Consider the following 6166-nt stretch of genomic DNA (forward strand, 5'->3'; position numbering starts at 1 on the left):
AATGTTGAATCTTAATCATAAAGAATAAAACGAAAATTGTTGCATGAAAAAATATTTAATTTTCAAGATTCATTTAAATGCATTTCAAATTAAATATAAATTTTTGGAGTTATCCTTCCTGGCTGAGGTTTGGATATCCTTAAAAGGATTCTGCAATGACTATCACTTTGATTTCTCCATGACACAAGGTATTAAAAGAGAGACAACTCTTTCAAGTGATTTTCCAACCATAAGTCAACTTGGCCAATTTTATGTGATACTGCATGCAAATTCAATAAAAATAATTTCTTTTCCAGAAAAGTTTAAACCATTAAATTGAATTTTTATTTTTTTCTGGGGGGGATGGGGGGGGGGGTTCTATCGAACCTACCTCTCTGTTGTTTCGATATTCATTGTACATTATATCAGAGACCTAAAGCTTTATTTCTGTGATTAACCAGCGAGTTAATGCAAGAACCCACAGGCACCTGACGTTACTTATTTTTCTTTTAATAAAAAATAAATACCCTAAGGTAAGGGTATATATTTTTTATTAAAAGAAAAATAAGTAACGGCAGGTGCCTGTGCAAGAACCATAGATTTTAATGTCATAATTTTATTGATAATATTTATTAATAGAGAAACTTACAACAACAATTATTATAAATAATGATAAACAGTGTGAAAATATCTCTTAATCAATTACAATTTTCATTCAACTATTTATTTTTATTTTGCTGTTAATTCATGAAAGGACAAGGAAGGTCACACTTCAGTCGCGGATCTAAAGGGGATTCTTTTTTTACTTTGCCATGTACAGGGACGTAGCAACAGGGGGGGCCAGGGGGGGGGGGGCTGGCCCCCGCACTTTTTTGCCAACAATACTTTTACTATTGAAAATGTTCATTGAAAGGCTGGTTGTCCCCCCCACTTTATTCTAAAGTGAAGTATTATGAAGGAAATATAGTATTGTAAGCTTAAAAAATGGATATTGAAAGGAATTGGTAGTGAAAAAAATTTGCCTCTACCATGGAATTTTTTGAAGTAAGTTAGACGTTCCAACCACCCAGAGATCGTGATGAAAAAAATTAATTTGATTTTCCACCAAACCGCTCATTCATTTTAAAAATTTCAGTGTATTTTCGAGTAAATTAGAGCCATTATTCGGTCACTTTTTAACAGTAACAGTACCCGGCAAATGCGTGAAAAATAGGATGTAAATCCGAATTAATTTTGTACTAGCTAATATTTCACCTGACAGTGGCGGGAACGCACGGACCCCTACCTCTGGCTGCACGGACAGAAGAAGGTTTGGATATGTCTGTGGATAACGATATTAGTTCTGATTTCTTTCATAACCTAAGTTGAATCCCCAGCATTGTTTATGTTTTCCGACCAAGAACTGTTTATCTTAAATCCTTGGGTTCAGAAATGGCAAAAAGTTGAAGGGCTTCAAATTTAGACCTTTACCTTTTACATGGGACTGAAGACCATTGTGCAGTGAGGAATCTTTATATCTAAATCAGTTGAGCGCTTGATCAGTAATCGGAAGATTGTGTTTTGAACCTCTGCTTGGACTGACCTACATGTAAGACCAAAAAAAAAGGAAAATTTTTCTTAACCAAGAACTCGCCAGTTAGAGGAGAGAGTGGCAGGTTTTTGGGATGAAGCTTCATAAACTGAAGCTATATGTCACGGCGAGCATTGACATTACATAGAACAATGCTCAATATCTCGGAGTGCGGTCCTACTAAACAGAGTACGCTTGTAAAATTTTATAATTTGATGCAATTTAACTGCTTTTTAGTTCACCTGGGGCCCATTTCATCAAAAGTCGTAATGTTAAGCCTTAACTTAGGCGTACTTCCGGGGCTTACGCCAAAATTTAGTCGGGCGTAATTTGCGTTTCACCAAGTGGCGTAAGTCTAGTCGTAAAAGATACGCTTAGTCACAGGACTAAGTCCTTGACAACGTTGCATTGCGCAGGCGCAAAAACATAAACATTGCCCAATGCGTACAAACATGTATAAATTGTAGCACTTCAAAGTACATAATAACACAAATTATAGATAAATTAATACTTGCACTAATTGAAACATGCATGGGTTTATAGTGTCATGTAGGAGACATGTATCTTATAAGGTACAAATTTCAGTTTGTGTTTTTTTTTAACAACATTTCAATAATAAAAGTCTTATAAATTGAAAGGAAGAAAAGTACCGTACATGTATTTCCGAATTAAGCTAAACTATTTATTTTGGAATTTTAATTACAGCCACTCCCCTTCTTCCCGAAATTGATACAGGTTAATGACTTCGCTTTGATAATAAATTTCATGATAAATACTGATTCTACTGATAAATACTAATAATTAAGTTTGAGACAGAATAAGATTTAAAAATTTTCATAAGAAATGTATATGCAAGCAAAAATAATGAATACAAAATGCATATGGTTTACATAAGTACACAATTTGAGTCAAGAAATAAATTTTACACTGTACTACTAAGGTACATGAAAGATAATCCTCTCTAAATTTATTGAATTTCTGTCAATTCAAATGATTCATAATGACATTGTTATTGTTTATTAAAATGAAATATTAAAATGATATAATTACAAAACACTAGACTCTAGGTCGTGCAGTTATAGAAATTTTTTTTACTATCTGCAGATTAAATCATACATGTTAACCTATTGTGATGAAAAAGAGGGAGATTCAGACCTCAAAAGCGGTAGCATTGCGCGCGTGTTGTTTAACGCTTGGATTATCGATATCTTTCATGTAATATACATGTATATTATAAGCCTTAAATGAAATCAGGTACCTACACTTATTAATCTTAAATATCAACAGCAAAGAAGAAGACAAAAACACCTTAAGTTTGACATAAATTGTACAAATTCAAATATTTTTCATGCTCATCATTTTGCTTGGATGACTGTTTTACTTAGCCTTTTGATGAGTGATCTTTGCTGAAATAGCCTAAAAGCAATAATTCTGAATGTTCATTCAGTTTTTAAACAAAACAAATGATGGCATGGTTTAATCTAGATCTAAAACAAGTTCGTATCTTTCGTTATATAAATCAGATTTCCCGCGATGATCGAAAACGAAAGTAGAGATGTGCCACATGGCTTGGTCAATCGAGTGATTTCTATTGACTTTATTGATAAAGTTGTGAGCTTCTGTGCTTTTAAAGACGATGTCAAATGTTTTCATCTAATTTTTAAAAGCTGTATCTCCTTTTTCATAGCAGGGATGTTGATTATTTATCGTAACCAATGTAATCACTGGTAGTCTTATGTTGTCGTTGTTAAATCCGTGCTTGAAATCTATGTACAAAAAAAGCGTTTGTATGATTCCGAGTCAAATCACACGATATCTAGCGAGATTTTATGAGAGTGGCTTCAAAAATGGATACCCAAGCGAACCAAAAATACTTTAGACGCAGCTTTTGTAGAAAAGCGGTAGATTTCTGAATTAAATCGGTAGGCGGGAGATGGAGTGAAAAAGCGGTAGACTCCCGCCTAAATCGGGAGAGTTAACATGTATGATTAAATGTTATGTACCGTTTTAAAAGTACGCAGAGAGAGAGAGAGAGAGAGAGAGAGAGAGAGAGAGATTCGAAAAAATGGCTACAAAGATATTCTTACCAAAATGCTCTGCTTGTGTGGTCTCTGTCTTTAAAATAAAGTTAAAGCTACTCTTTATTTTGTTTTCATTAAAAATGTAAGTTATGCAGGAAATCAAAAACATGTATATTTTCATCTTATGTGCTTCATATGCGCTCAGATTATCTTATACTATGTAAAATTTAATCTTTAAACAAAATCATGAAAATTAATGATGGCTTCTGCATCAATGTTGTCTGAGAAAAAAAGAATTAGGAATAATTAATTCTTGAACTTAACTGTGTAATTATTACCGTCTTACATCGATATTATAAAAGCAATAATATATTTCCCCATTTCAAAATCTCTTATTGTTTATGAAACCCCCTCCCCTTCCCTGGGTTCCGTCTTAGATTCGCCAGGAAGTTCATTTGTTCCAGATACCTAGAAAAAATAATTACTTAATTTCCTCCTTAACTGAGTACACTGTACATTCAATGTTAATTAATCTGCAAATTCGGGAGATTCTGAACCCTCTCTCCGACCCCCTCTAGATCCACGCATGTAGACGAGAAGTAAATAAGAAATGGACTCTTCAAACATGACAAAAAACTATTTGGTTTTAAAATGGTTTTTGTTTTTTTTGAAATCTTTTCTTAAATGTACAAAATTACCAGAAAGAGGATTACTATGCTTTTGAAACCGATTTGGTTTTTAGCTCACCTGAGCCGAAGGCTCAAGTGAGCTTTTCTGATCACATTTTGTCCGGCGTCCGTCTGTCTGTCTGTCTGTCTGTCCGTCTGTCTGTCTGTCCGTCTGTCTGTAAACTTTTCACATTTTCGACTTCTTCTCAAGAACCGCTGGGCCAATTTCAATCAAACTTGGCACAAAGTATCCTTGGGTGAAGGGGATTCAAGTTTATCAAATGAAGGGCCACGCCCTTTTCCAAGGGGAGATAATTATGAATTAGAGAAAAATTAATGGCATTTTAAAAAAATCTTCTTCTTAAGAACCACTGGGCCAGGAAAGATGGAACTCATGTGGAATCATCCTCAGGTAATGTAGACTCAAATTTGTTCAAATCATGACCCCCTGGGCTAGGGTGGGGCCAAAATGGCCGACCCAAGTTTTACATAGGAATATATAGGAAAAATCTTTAAAAATCTTCTTCTCAAGAACCACTGGGCCAGGAAAGATGAAACTCATGTGGAATCATCCTCAGGTAATGTAGATTCAAGTTTGTTCAAATCATGACCCCCTGGGCTAGGGTGGGGCCAAAATGGCCAACCCAAGTTTTACATAGGAATATATAGGAAAAGTCTTTAAAAATCTTCTTCTCAAGAACCACTGGGCCAGGAAATATGAAACTCATGTGGAATCATCCTCAGGTAGTGTAAATTCAAGTTTGTTCAAATCATGACCCCCGGGGCTAGGGCGGGGCCAAAATGGCCGACCCAAGTTTTACATAGGAATATATAGGAAAAATCTTTAAAAATCTTCTTCTCAAGAACCACTAGGCCAGGAAAGATGAAACTCATGTGGAATCATCCTCAGGTAGTGTAAATTCATATTTATTCAAATCATGACCCCTGGAGCTAGGGTGGGGCCAAAATGGCCGACCCAAATTTTACATAGGGATCATAGGGAAATCTTTTAAAATCTTCTTTTCAAGTACTTCAAAGCTATGACTAGTGATATTTATATGGAATCATCCTCAGATAGTGTAGATTCTAGTTTGCTCAAATGATGAATGCCTGGGGGGGGGTTAAATTCAAGCCTGATGTGCTCAGGTGAGCACTGTGGCCCCTGGGCCTCTTGTTTTTTTTTTTTTTTTTTTGGTTAATTTTGTTTGTCAGAAAATATGTTTTTGGGAAAATATTTTCTTTCAAAATAGACAGTTTTAATGGGTCTCTTTTTAGTGAATGAAACAGAAACTAGAGGTACCGTAAGGAATGAGTTCAATAAAAGATACCCCCCCCCCCCCCCCCCGCATATATATATTCATATCCAAATGAATATAGTGGCAGTGTCCATGTTTTGCTATGGGAAACCCAAAATATGTGTCGGATCAAAAAGTACAATAAGGCACAATTGCAATATGTAATAAAGATTCTGTGAAATTTTCATCAGATTTCAATCAGTGGTATGAGAGGAGTTGCGGATAGAGATGGGTACCCCCAAAGCGTAACAGACGGACATCCCGATTACTATATAGTACATACATGTACCCTCCCGCTTTTCAAGCGGGGTGTAGAAATATAGTTATATATGTATATTGATTTACAATTATACCTTATACATACAATACCACAATCAAATGTGTATGAATGCATTGTTAAAAAGTAAGAAATGGTGATCGAAGAAATATCTAATAAGACAAGTTTTTCTTCTCAGCAAAAATTATTAAAATATCAAGTACGTTATTACTCGAATCAACTACGTCTCCATGTAGTTGTGACAACACCCAACACCCCCCCCCCCCACTCTTAATATGTATAATTATGTTCCCCAAACGAAGTTGGGGAACATATTGTTTTTACTCTGTTTTTTATTATTATTATTTTTCTTCTTC

At 35.0% G+C, this 6166-nt stretch overlaps 1 protein-coding gene across 1 annotated transcript in view; it reads right to left on the minus strand.

The window, feature by feature from the left end:
* LOC134271176 (histone-lysine N-methyltransferase MECOM-like) overlaps positions 1–1243 on the minus strand; it is a 67474-nt gene extending 66231 nt beyond the window's left edge. Inside the window, exon 1 of the mRNA XM_062753425.1 lies at positions 1239–1243. The gene's annotated coding sequence lies outside the window, so the exon portion shown is untranslated. The remainder of the gene's footprint in view (positions 1–1238) is intronic.
* Between the last annotated feature and the right edge of the window lie 4923 nt (positions 1244–6166).

Source organism: Saccostrea cucullata, unplaced genomic scaffold, assembly GCF_032062105.1.
Source record: "Saccostrea cucullata isolate Sc308-1 unplaced genomic scaffold, CSIRO_AGI_Scuc_v1 ctg750, whole genome shotgun sequence".
NCBI classification, from domain to species: domain Eukaryota; kingdom Metazoa; phylum Mollusca; class Bivalvia; order Ostreida; family Ostreidae; genus Saccostrea; species Saccostrea cuccullata.